The sequence below is a fragment of the Lolium rigidum genome, chromosome 5 (assembly GCF_022539505.1).
Source record: "Lolium rigidum isolate FL_2022 chromosome 5, APGP_CSIRO_Lrig_0.1, whole genome shotgun sequence".
Taxonomy (NCBI): domain Eukaryota; kingdom Viridiplantae; phylum Streptophyta; class Magnoliopsida; order Poales; family Poaceae; genus Lolium; species Lolium rigidum.
Window position 1 is genome coordinate 121,752,954 of NC_061512.1, and position 13,321 is coordinate 121,766,274.

Sequence of the window (13,321 nt, forward strand, 5' to 3'; positions counted from 1 at the left end):
GCTCGAGGCTGGAAAAGCAAACATGGCAGGCCAAGTACGCCACCCCGGCGAATCTTCGGAGTGCAACTCCTACGGCCAGCACAGCGGATCGGATCGAGTACCATGCGAGAGACCGAGTTCGGCATGATGCCGAAAAGAAGAGGCGATCGGCTATTCCAAGCCGTACCCTAACGATTACGAGATGATCCCGCTGCCACCTAAATATCGGCTCCACGACTTCTCCAAATTCGGTGGATCGGATGGCTCCAGCTCCATCGAGCACGTCGGCCGGTATTTGGCTCAACTAGGACCGGCTTCGGTGTCGGATCAGCTACGCGTGAGGCTCTTTTCACGGTCCCTCACGGGATCGGCTTTTGGATGGTACACCTCTCTACCGGCGAACTCCATCCAGTCTTGGAAGCAATTGGAAGAACAGTTCCATATGCAATACCATTCGAAGCTTCCGAGTCCGGCATTGCCGATCTAGCACAACTACGTCGAAGCGCGGGGAAACGGTGACGGAATACATCCAGCGCTTCAGGAATCTTAGGAACCGATGTTATTCGGTTCGTATAAGCTGAAAAGGAAGCGATCGAGTTGGCGATAGCAGGCCTTGCAACACAGCTCAAGGACATGGCCTCCCAAGCAGATTATCCCTCGGCGGCGCACATGGTTCGAAACTATCGGCATATGAACAGCGCCACCCCGACCTGTACCAAGACAAGTTCAAGCGTGCGGTAGTCATGGTCGATACGGAGGAGGATGAAGTGCCTGCGGGAGGCCAAGAGATAGCGATGGGCTGAGTGGACTCGGGGGGAACCCACGTGGCCTGCAAATGGGTAAAGCCACCGAGGGCCGCCCGGGGATTTGATTTTGACGTGACCAAGGCCGAACAAATCTTCGACCTCCTGCTCAAGGAGAAACGAGTTGACGGTTCTCGAAGGTCTCAAGTTCCCCACGGCGAAAGAGCTAAACGGAAAGCCGTCCGCAAATTCCACAACTCGCTTTCCCATGCCACCAACGACTGCCGGGTGTGGCGTCGGCACATCCAAGCGGCGATAGAGAAGGGGCGGCTAATTTTCAACCGATACGCCATGAAGGTCGACACCCAACCCTTCCCCGCCGTTAACATGGTAGAAATCACCTACCCCGAAGGTTGCCGGCCAGGTCCCTCGTTCAGCATCAACATGGTAGGACCCGGAAACCACTCGGCAAAGATGGAGATGAGGGCAGCTGCTCTCATAGCAAGGACACGAGAGGAGGCCGCTCCACGCGATCGGCTCCATCATGATGGCAAGCGCTATGTCACGGAGGGAGAGGTGAAGAATATAAGATATCGGCGACCCCTCTCCGATCACCTCCTCAACAAATATGTTAGCCGGTATGACCAACGCCGGCGACCCAATTACGATGATAGAGAAGATCGTTTGGCTAGAGAAGCCGAGAAGACATCGTCGGCGGAATCGCGATGAGGAGGAGCACGAGCGCTGTGCCACGGAAGCATCCGGGGAGCAAGATGACAACACCGGTACATCGGGACTGCCCCTTCTTCGGACAACTGCTGGGATTCGAGGAATGAGCCGATTGCCCACAATCGGCAATTGCCCGAATGCAATCGGAAAAGAAGGAGGCAGCCAACGTGTACTGTGTTCGAGCGCTTAGGGCCTCTCCCGCCACAAAGCAAACGCGGCTGAGTCACCTCGTTGGGCAGATCTTGAAGATTCGGAAGACGAGGGAGAAGTGGAAGAAGACAGGTACCACCGGCCAAGATGGTGCCCACGACGGACTCAGCCGTTCCCAGAAGCGCAGGGTTCAGCGATTGCGCGGCCTGGAGGAAGCCGAATGGTTGTACCTGCATACGCTAAGAAAGGCACGGCCTGATCTGGCTGCAAAGGTTCAGCGAACCCTGGATGAAGAGGGTCGTCCACGGAAAATGGAGTGGCGCCCTAAACGAGAGGAAAGCCGATGATGAGACATCGGCTGGCACAAACATGGTACTCGTCTTGCCGACGGAGCGTAGCGCTCCACGACTCTACGGAGCACTCAAGGTGGACGACGGCGGGCGCATCAAGTCGAGAGGTTGGGTTGGTTTCATCCGGCTGACCAAGTAGCAAGATCAAACCAATGGGCAAACCAGGAGAGGCTGATCCTTGTGATCGGCCCCAAAAAATTCTACGAAGGGAACTTACAAAACCTTCAACGAGCAAGCAACGTGGAGGCCGATTCCAGCAATCGGCCAAAATTATCCTCACCTACCTTTCTACCCGGGTTCAACATGTTATCCAACGAGCCGATACCATCAATTTTCTTGACGAGAATCGGCTCGGGGGGCACCAGGTATATGAAAATACGAGGATATGCAACGAAGCATCTCATCTTTTGTTGATGGGTATTGGAATATGGGGGCCGATGCACGGGTCGGCCGTAATAAAAAAAATGAAAATTCGAAAATTTTCGAACACGGCCGATGCAGCGAGGCATCGACTTAAGGACATGAAAGCCGATGCATGGCCATCGACTCAAGGGAGATTTCTTCAAGGACAATGTCGGGAGCAGCATGGGCGTGCGGATCGGATCAATGATCGGATCAATGTCGGGGAGCCTATCCGGCCGGCGGAGGCCGAAGAAACTCGGGGGCAGCTCACCTTGAGGGCTCTCTGTTTTGGGAAGCCGATGTATATTTAAATCGGCTAGCTCGGCATAAGGAGCTCCCTCAGACATGATCGAGCCTAGGTCCATACAGTTCTGCTTTACCTTGGCTGAGACTCGGGGGGCAACAAGCCTGGAAGATGCCCTGTTTTTGAGAGCCGATTAGGGTCACCTCGGCTGCGGCTGCATCATGGTCGTCTCAGGCAGGAACTGGGAAGGAAAAGCCGACGCCTAGTACAGGGCTTGGACTGTGCTGTTGCTGCAAGAAAAGGAAAGAAGTCCGACGCGTTGCTATCGGTCTTAGCATGGCAAACGGAGGGAATGAAATTGGAGCGATTAAAGGATAAATGGAAAGAACAATTTCATTAATTCCAAGGAGCGGCTTTACAAGAAAGAGCCGATGGCTCTCAAAAGAGGGATCCGGTGCCTAGTGCACCTGCTACTACTAGTCCTATACTACTAGTCGTCGTCTGTCCTCGTCATCGCCGCCGTCGACGTCGTCGGCGCTGCTCCCAGGGAGCTCTTCGTCGCTGCTGCCCCAGCCCTTGGCCGGAGCCTCTTCCTCCTCGTCATCATCATCATCCTCGCTGTCCACCCAGGAGCGGAAGCGCTTGGTCGGTGGGTACCCGATGGAGGAGGAGGAGTCATCCTCCTCCTCTTCCTCTTCGTCATCATCTTCGTCCTCGCTGTCCGCCCACATGCGGGGGCGCTTCTTCGGCGGGAGCTGGGCGGAAGGAGAGGCTTTGGCCTTCGCTGCTTCTCCTTCTTTTTCCTCCTTGTCGGAGGAGAAGGGATTCACTGCGGGGTGGAGGCTGTCCTCGGTCTTCTTCTTCGGCGAAGATTGGGGGAAGAGTTTTGAGAAGGAAGAGGAAGAGGAAGACATTGCTACAGGAGGAGAGGGTTTTTTGGTGCCGATAGCTGGGATGGAATAGAGGATATGAGAGAGAGCTAACCGGTCGGCGCGGTTAAATAATGATAGATCCGGTGAAGGATTAATGCCATTACAACTTCCAAGGGATCGATGCTAAAGCTGTCAGGATTTTTAGAGAAGGCGAGAAGACAGGGCATAATGATGACGGATGCTGTAACGGCTCTGCTCTGCTACGACATGACCCTTCGAAGGGAAAGCATAATGATTTTGGAAATGTTATTTCCAAAACCAGGGGGGCATGTGTTATCACCAGATTTTAGACGAATCCAGAGGTGGGCCGGGCTTGGAAGATTACATGTGGAAGAATTCTAAGGCGGCCCGGCACGAAGGGTCTTGGGCTGAATTGCCCGTGTATCTTTATTTAGTAGTTTATTATTTTAGATAAGAGATAGAATCTTAGTCGTGCACGGTTTAGTGCACGCCCTCATTAGAAAGTCCCCTGGACTATAAATATGTACCTAGGGTTTATGGAATAAACAACAACTCACGTTCAACCCCAAAAACAAACCAATCTCGGCGCATCGCCAACTCCTTCATCTCGAGGGTTTCTATCGGGTAGCGACATGCTTGCCTAGATCGCATCTTGCGATCTAGGCAGCACAAGCCCCACGTTGTTCATGCGTTGCTCGTACTTGAAGCGTTTTTGATGGCGAGCAACGTAGTTATCATTAGATGTGTTAGGGTTAGCATTGTTCTTCGTTTAAGCATGCTTACGTAGTGCAACCCTTGCATATCTAGCCGTCCTCACGCCTATCTCAGGTGTGGGGGCGGCACCCGCTTGATCATTATTTAGTAGATCCGATCCGTTACGATTGCTCCTTGTTCTACAAGGATTAGTTTAATATCTGCAATAGTTTGGCCTTACAATGGGGGAGGATCCAGTGGCACGTAGGGTGGCGTTCGCAAGTCCTAAACGGGATGTTCCTAGGATCAACTTCATGTTGGTTTTTGGCCTTGTTTAGGATCGGCTTACGAGCACCGTGCGTGGCCGTAAGGCCCAACTCTGGAGTAGGATGATCCGGTTATGCGGTGAAAACCCTAAATCGTCGTAGATCTCATTAGCTTCATCTTGATCAAGCAGGACCACCAAGTATTCGTGCACCCCGTACGGATCATGGGTGGATCGGCTCTTTGAGCCGATTCACGAGATAACCCGAGAGCCGATCGAGGCTCGTATTTAACGTTTACATGTATGCCCTGCGAGAAACTAAGCGAGGCAACCTCATCACCTTCCACGACCGGGTATAGGTCAGGTGGCACGCCCTTGCACTTCGCAACGCCGCGTGTGACCAGAAGAGCATTGCGGGCCGTCGCTCGGAGGGGTCTCAGCCAGCCGCAGCTCTAGGCTCCCCCCGGCTCTACAGTGTTGACAAGGCCGCTGCCCGCCGGTGGGTTTTGGCAGTCAACAACGGTTTAAATAATTAATGCATGTACCACCTAACATCATATAACTAGGAAATTAATCAGAAAAGGGATGCACAATTCACATAAGACTACAATGCTATACGCCGGTTGAAAAGATAAATCTAGCTGCGCAAATGCATGAATCACTCTGCTGGTTATATATTATTATTAAAATAGAAGACAACTAATGGCTCAGATTTAGCATTAAGAAGAGAACATGTCAGATTTACGGGAGCTTCGGATCCGGCAGATGCCAAGAGATCAACGTACGATAATGACAAAACGGTGGTACGAGATATTAAGAGATTAGCAATGACATGTTTATGTTCAGCGTTTTTCTAGCCAGAACAGCCGTAAAATTAGGATATGTAACTTTCCCTGATGAGCGCTTGGTTCAACTCTTTTTTCGTTGGCCTGTTTTTCTCATGCGAGTTTAGCTACATGGCTGCAGAGGGAGGGAGTAGTCCACCTCTCTAGACTATAGGTTTGTGGTTGTAGCTTGATCTACCTCTCTCTTTTGTACTATGATTGTTTAGAACCACATGAGCTGCCCTACATGATTATGAATTTATGATCATATATGTAATGCCTATGTGGTGGATCTATGTTTTATGGTGGATCTATGTTTTATGATGATATATGAGATTGCAATGTTTAACATGAGTATGATGTATTGGTAGATGCATATTATTACTATGCAAGAGCGTGTGTGGAGAAATGTGTGCATTAGATGAAATAACATGGTGGTAGTGATTGGATAGTGGTAGAAAATTTGAGATCTACTACGAGCTCGACAGACATGTGATCATGAGAAGAAACAAAAGAATATGTTCAAAGTTTTGAATCCCAAGGGGATGTGTGAAGTCTATGTTTGAGATCACCTAACGAAACTCGTTCGGTTGAACTTAATGTTTTATCTCATGATGTTGATTAATCTTCACAAAACAATTAATACTAAGGTGTGCAATCCTTCTAGATTATTTTATATGTGGAAGTGGGATAGTGCCCACGAGTTGGTTCTATATCTTTTATTAGAACTTTGCTGCAGTTCCCATTTATTTTAATGAATCGAGCTGCATGAACATGATAACCTTGTCCATTAAGCTAATCTTGCTCGGGAACGAGAAAGAGTCTAAGATTGGAGAAGTTGATGAGTGCATTTTTGCAAAAAAATCAGCTTATGTTTTTGCATGAGTAGGGTTATAATTTTAGTATTTTATTGCGCTTGCACACACCTTTTATGCACGTTCCACTAGGATCATGTAATTAAAGGAGTTGATGGACATATCAATTGAGCCAATTAGTTGTGGACGCAAATATGTTGATTGGAAGCCTTCCAAACAATTATTAACGTACTTGGGATAAAGACTCAAGGAGAAACAAGTTGAACCAAGGGTTCGGAAACATTAACAAGCATCGGTACGGTGGTAGCCCCCTGTACCATCCAGCCATACCACACGGCATCAGGGCCGTCTTGTCAAATACTTCCACCCCGTGTTCAGAGACACCACCTTTCGAAGAAACCTTGATGACCCACAAGTATAGGGGATCGCAACAGTCTTCGAGGGTAGTATAACCCAAATTTATTGATTCGACACAAGGGGAGGTAAAGAATACTTATAAGCCTTAACAACTAAGTTGTCAATTCAGCTGCACCTGAAAAAGCACTAGCAACAGGGGTGATGTGAAAGTAGCAGTAATATGAGAGCAATAGTAACGATAACACGATAGCTGATAATAGCAATATGAGAGCGATGCCACGAGAAGATAGTTGATACTACTTCCAATGACATGTAGAACAAGTATATGATGATGAAAGATGGACCGGGGTTCCCAGCTATCTACACTAGTGGTAACTCTCCAATAACAAGTGTTGGGTGAACAAATTACAGTTGGGCAATTGATAGGAATCAAAGGCATTAAGAAAGAACATCAGGCTTATTAATTATGTAGGCATGTTTTCCGTATATAGTCGTACGTGCTCGCAATGAGAAACTTGCACAACATCTTTTGTCCTACCAGCCGGTGGCAGCCGGGCCTCAAGGGAAACTACTGGATATTAAGGTACCCCTTTTAATAGAGCACCGGAGCAAAGCATTAACACTCCGTGAAAACATGTGATCCTCACATCACTACCATCCCCTCCGGTTGTCCCGATTTCTGTCACTTCGGGGCCATTGGTTCCGGACAGTGACATGTGCATACAACTTGTAGATACAATATAAGCAACAATTATAGAGCTCAAATCTAAGATCATGGCACTCGGGCCCTAGTGACAAGCATTAAGCATAACAAGATTGCAGCAACAATAACTTCACAAACTTTATAGATAGACTAATCATAATGTATCATCCATCGGATCCCAACAAACACAACACCGATTACATCGAGATGAATCTCAATCATGTAAGGCAGCTCATGAGACCATTGTATTGAAGTACATGGGGGAGAGTATACCGAGCATAGCTACTTGCTAGAACCCGTAGTCCATGGGGGAACTACTCACGGAGCATGGCGGAGGCGGTGGCGTTGATGGAGATGGCTTCCGGGGCACTTCCCCGTCCGGCGGGGTGCCGGGACGAGTTCTGTCCCCGAGTGGAGTTTCGCGACGGTGGCGGCGCCCTGGAGTCTTTACGGGTTTCGTCAATTGGTACTGCGTTTTTAGGTCGAAAGGGCTTTTATAGGCGAAGAGGCGGCGCGGGGGGCACACAGGGGCGCCACACCCTAGGCCGGCGCGGCCAAGGCCTGGCCCGCGCCGCCATGTGGTGTGGTGGCCCCCTGGCCCCTCTCGGACTCTTCTTCGGTGTTCTGGAGCCTTCGGAGAAAATAGGAGGTTTGGCGTTGATTTCGTCCAATTCAGAGAATATTGCCCGAACAGCCTTTACGGAACCAAAAACGGCGAAAAACGAGAGCTGCCTCTGTGGCATCTTGTTAATAGGTTAGTTCCGGAAAATGCATGAAATCATCATAAAGTGCAAGCAAAACATGTAAGTATTGTCATAAAACAAGCATGGAACGACAGAAATTATGGATACGTCGGGGACGTATCGGCATCCCCAAGCTTAGTTCTGCTCGTCCCGAGCAGGTAAACGATAAAAAGAATAATTTTTGTAGTGACATGCTACTTACATAACCTTGATCATACTATTACAAAGCATATGAAATGAATGAAGTGACTCAAGGCAATGATCTATAGTTGCTAAAAAGTAGATAACATATAGCAAAACTTTTCATGAAGAGTACTTTCAAGCATCAAAATTCTTGCATAAGAGTTAACTCATAAAGCAATAAATTCAAAGTAAAGGCATCGAAGCAACACAAAGGAAGATATAAGTTTCAGCGGTTGCTTTCAACTTTCAACATGTATATCTCATGGATATTGTCAACACAAAGTAATATGATGAATGCAAATATGCAAGTATGTAAGAATCAATGCACGAGTTAACACAAGTGTTTGCTTCTAAGGTGGGAGGAAGTAGGTAACTGACTCAACATAAAAGTAAAAGAATGGTCCTTCAAAGAGGAAAACATCGATTGCTATATTTGTGCTAGAGCTTTGGTTTTGAAAACATAAAGAGAGCATAAAAAGTAAAATTTTGAGAGGTGTTTGTTGTTGTCAACGAATGGTAATGGGTACACTAACCCCCTTGCCAGACAAACCTTCAAAGAGCGGCTCCCATGAATTATTTTTATTTTTGGGTGGCACTCCTTCCAACCTTTCTTTCACAAACCATGGCTAACCGAATCCTCGGGTGCCTGCCAACAATCTCATACCATGAAGGAGTGCCTTTTATTTTAGTTTCATTATGATGACACTCCCCCCAACCTTTGCTTACACAAGCCATGGCTAACCGAATCCTCGGGTGTCGTCCAACAATCACATACCATGGAGGAGTGCCTATTTTGGTTAATTAATTTGGGACTGGGAATCCCATTGCCAGCTCTTTTTGCAAAATTATTGGATAAGCGGATGAAGCCACTAGTCCATTGGTGAAAGTTGCCCAACAAGATTGAAAGATAAACACCACATACTTCCTCATGAGCTATAAAACATTGACACAAATTAGAGGTAATAAATTTTGAATTGTTTAAAGGTAGCACTCAAGCAATTTACTTTGGAATGGCGGGAAATACCACATAGTAGGTAGGTATGGTGGACACAAATGGCATAGTGGTTGGCTCAAGTATTTTGGATGCATGAGAAGTATTCCCTCTCGATACAAGGCTTAGGCTAGCAAGGCTATTTGAAGCAAACACAAGTATGAACCGGTACAGCAAAACTTACATAAAAACATATTGCAAGCATTATAATACTCTACACTGTCTTCCTTGTTGCTCAAACACTTTTACTAGAAAATATCTAGACCTTAAGAGAGATCAATTATGCAAACCAATTTTAACAAGCTTTACGGTAGTTCTCCATTAATAGGTTTAAACTACATGCAAAAACTATGATCTACTTGAGAGCTCAAAACAATTGCCAAGGATCAAATTATTCAAGACATATGAGGCATTTTCTGTTTCCAACCAAACAATAAGTATTGTAGCTTCCAACTTTTATCATTGAACATTAAAAGTAAAACGAAGAACAAGTGTTCATATGAAAAAGCGGAGCGTGTCTCTCTCCCAAACAAGGATAGCTAGGATCCGATCTTATTCAAACAAAACAAAACGAAAATAAACACACAGACGCCCCAAGTAAAGCACATATGATGTGACCGAATAAAAATATAGTTTCAGGGGAGGAACCTGATAAGTTGATGAAGAAGGGGATGCCTTGGGCATCCCCAAGCTTAGACGCTTGAGTCTTCTTGAAATATGCAGGGATGAACCACGGGGGCATCCCCAAGCTTAGACTTTTCACTCTTCTTGATCATATATCATCCTCCTCTCTTGACCCTTGAAAACTTCCTTCACACCAAACTTCTCACAAACTTCATTAGAGGGGTTAGTACTCAAAAAATTTGAATCCACCTTGGTCCTGTAGTGGCACATTGCAAGAACTCAATAAAACATTAGCTACAGCTCTCTACGTCTAGAAAAGCTCGCTTAAAGTCCACAAGAGACAATGCAAAAAACAGAGACAGAATCTGCCAAAACAGAACAGCCGAGTAAAGACGAATTTTAATAAAATACTTCCGTTGCTCAAATCAGAAAACTCAAAACTAATGAAAGTTGCGTACATATCTGAGGATCACTCACGTAAATTGGCATAATTTTCTGAGTTACCTACAGAGAATTAGACCCAGATTCGTGACAGCAAAGAAATCTGTTTCCGCGCAGAAATCCAAATCTAGTATCAACCTTCGATTAGAGGCTTCACTTGGCACAACAAAACACAAAACTAAGATAAGGAGATGTTGCTACAGTAGTAAACAACTTCCAAGACACAAATATAAAACAAAGTGCTGTAGCAAAATAACACATGGGTTATCTCCCAAGAAGTTGCTTTCTTTATAGCCATTAAGATGGGCTCAGTAGTTTTAATGATGCACTCGCAAGAAATAGTATTTGAAGCAAAAGAGAGCATCAAGAGGCAAATTCAAAACACATTTAAGTCTAACATGCTTCCTATGCATAGGAATCTTGTACACAAATAAATTCATGAAGAACAAAGTGACAAGCATAAGAAGATAAAACAAGTGTAGCTTCAAAATTTTAAGCATATAGAGAGGTGTTTTAGTACCATGCAAATTTCTACAACCATATTTTCCTCTCTCATAATAATTTTCAGTAGCTTCATGAACAAACTCAACAATATAACTATCACATGCAGCATACTTTTCATGATTTCCAAACACATAATTTTTATCAAGTTCAAGAATAGTGGAATTAAAACTTTCAAACTTACTTTTATTAATAATATAACAAGGTAGTTGATCAATCTCAATAGATATGGGACTCATAGAATAAGTCAAGAACTCTCCAATCCCATTGTCATTAGTAGTACAATTAATATTATCAAGTAACATAGGACCATCATCTAGAGCTTTATCATAAACATTTGCCAAACAAAATTCTTTAGTACCATGCATTTCGACATCAGGCACAAACAAAGCATTATCATAAGATTTATCAAAGTAGCATGGATTATCATATATAACAGTAGCATAAGTATTCTCACAAGTTTTACTCATAGGTAATATTTCAAGAGAATCCACAGGAACATAACATTCAACCTCTTCCGGTAAGCATGGAGGACAATCAAATAGTGTAAGAGATAAAGAGTTACTCTCATTAGAAGGTTGACATGGGTAGCTAATCCATTCTTCCTCCTTTTGTTCATCACTCTCCTCTTCTTTTTCATCCAATGAGCTTTCAGGTTCATCAATTTCTTCTTCCACCGGTTCCTGCAAATTGTGAGTGCATTCTTGTGCATTAATGTGTCTCTCTTTATAATCAAGGATATAAGGATTCCTACTCGTAGCATTCTATGCAAGAATTAAGGATAGTAGAGACATAATCTTTAAGGCCCTTACAAACAACACAAGTTTCATAATTCTCAACCATGAAGGATTCTATCTCGGAGGCTCCCATAAATAAGACAAATTGTTCTACCTCTTCGAACCCATAATGAATATAGCAATTCCGATTATAGTTCTTAATTAAAAATTCCTCACTAAAGCCACATTGAAATTTAAGATGTTTAGTATCCTGTTGAGAGCAACAGTTTATATCATGGCATTTAAGCAAGATTTTAGCAATTATATTCAATTGTTCTATCATAGCACTCATTATTTTACCAGTTCTTGATTCTCTATAACAATTATAACATTCTATAAGCTCCAAGTAGGTTGTTGGTTCTCCCATAACAGCAGTTTTTAATTTTTTGGTTTTTCAAATTTTTATGGATTTTTGGGTATATGAGACAAATAAAACAAGACAAAAATAAACTAAGCAAAAGTAAAGTAAGCAAAATAATACTAGACAGAAATAAACTAAGCACAAATAAACTAGACAAAAGTAAACTAAGCAAAACAAAACAAAATAAAATAGAGAGAGAGGTGGAGTGTACTCCCCAGGTGAACTTATGAGTAGAGCTATGCCTCCCCGCCAACGGCGCCAGAAAACAGTCTTGATGACCCACAAGTATAGGGGATCGCAACAGTCTTCGAGGGTAGTATAACCCAAATTTATTGATTCGACACAAGGGGAGGTAAAGAATACTTATAAGCCTTAACAACTGAGTTGTCAATTCAGCTGCACCTGGAAAAGCACTAGCAACAGGGGTGATGTGAAAGTAGCAGTAATATGAGAGCAATAGTAACAGTAACACAGCAGCAGTAATAGCAATATGAGAGCGATGGCACGAGAAGATAGTTGATACTACTTCCAATGACATGTAGAACAAGTATATGATGATGAAAGATGGACCGGGGTTCCCAGCTATCTACACTAGTGGTAACTCTCCAATAACAAGTGTTGGGTGAACAAATTACAGTTGGGCAATTGATAGGAATCAAAGGCATTAAGAAAGAACATCGGGCTTATTAATTATGTAGGCATGTTTTCCGTATATAGTCGTACGTGCTCGCAATGAGAAACTTGCACAACATCTTTTGTCCTACCAGCCGGTGGCAGCCGGGCCTCAAGGGAAACTACTCGGATATTAAGGTACTCCTTTTAATAGAGCACCGGAGCAAAGCATTAACACTCCGTGAAAACATGTGATCCTCACATCACTACCATCCCCTCCGGTTGTCCCGATTTCCGTCACTTCGGGGCCATTGGTTCCGGACGTGTGACATGTGCATACAACTTGTAGATACAATCTAAGCAACAATTATAGAGCTCAAATCTAAGATCATGGCACTCGGGCCCTAGTGACAAGCATTAAGCATAACAAGATTGCAGACAACAATAACTTCACAAACTTTATAGATAGACTAATCATAATGTATCATCCATCGGATCCCAACAAACACAACACCGATTACATCAGATGAATCTCAATCATGTAAGGCAGCTCATGAGACCATTGTATTGAAGTACATGGGGGAGAGTATACCGACATAGCTATCGCTAGAACCCGTAGTCCATGGGGGAACTACTCATGGAGCATGGCGGAGGCGGTGGCGTTGATGGAGATGGCTTCCGGGGCACTTCCCCGTCCCGGCAGGGTGCCGGAACGAGTTCCGTCCCCCGAATTGGAGTTTCGCGACGGTGGCGGCGCCCATGGAGTCTTTCTGGAGTTTCGTCAATTGGTACTGCGTTTTTAGGTCGAAAGGGCTTTTATAGGCGAAGAGGCGGCGCAGGGGGGCACCTGGGGGCGCCACACCCTAGGCCGGCGCGGCCAAGGCCTGGCCCGCGCCGCCATGTGGTGTGGTGGCCCCCTGGCCCCTCTCCGACTCTTCTTCG